Here is an 825-nt window from a genome sequence, read left to right as displayed (position 1 = left end):
ATACAATCCAGAAGGACAGCAAAGCCTTGGATGATTTTAAGGTCAACAAAATATGAGCCAAGAAGAGTTCCAGGGATTGTCAAAGTCGAGGACTATTGATTTCCAGAAAGAGCAATGCAGAACGTCATGATTAATGTGGGCCAATAACCCACAGCCATTTCTCTCTCTCTCTCTCTCTCTCTCTCTCTCTCTCTCTCTCTCTCTCTCTCTCTCTCTCTCTCATCAATGATTACTGAAATCAAACGAAATGAGGGAATATTCTTGTCCACTTCTTTTTGGTTACTCCGGTGGAATTCTGTGATGTACCCGTGAAGGGCTTTCTGTAACTTATTTCATTTTTATTCTTTGATAATCATTTCTAAAGTAATATGAAAAAAATAAACCTGATATAACGAAGCTGGGATATTTTTATACTATTCCCCTTGCATTTTAATAGATTTTTTTTAATAATTGGGGTCTCTTCTTTATGTATTTCACTTGACCTGCTCTTACTTCTTCTTAATGAACACCATATTCCTTGGGAGATTGAAATTCAAGTCAGAGGTACCTATGAGTTTGCTTTATATGAATAGGGTTCATTTTCTGAATAATAATAATAGTATCAATCAAACCCCCGCCCTCAATTATGATGTGATTTGGGAAACTGGTAGGTAAGAGGCCATTTGTAAATAATGCGTTCGTTGCATCAATCAGCTGCAGCAATAGCTCGCTATGGGTGTACTTATTCATGATATGTTTGTTGCATGTTGTAGAATTAATGCAATACAGTTGCGGCATATGGACGTTAGCGATTAAAAGCGATTGGATTACCCAAATGCATCGGCT

Source organism: Macrobrachium nipponense, chromosome 4 (genome assembly GCF_015104395.2).
Source record: "Macrobrachium nipponense isolate FS-2020 chromosome 4, ASM1510439v2, whole genome shotgun sequence".
Taxonomy (NCBI): domain Eukaryota; kingdom Metazoa; phylum Arthropoda; class Malacostraca; order Decapoda; family Palaemonidae; genus Macrobrachium; species Macrobrachium nipponense.
This window is presented reverse-complemented; position numbering follows the sequence as displayed.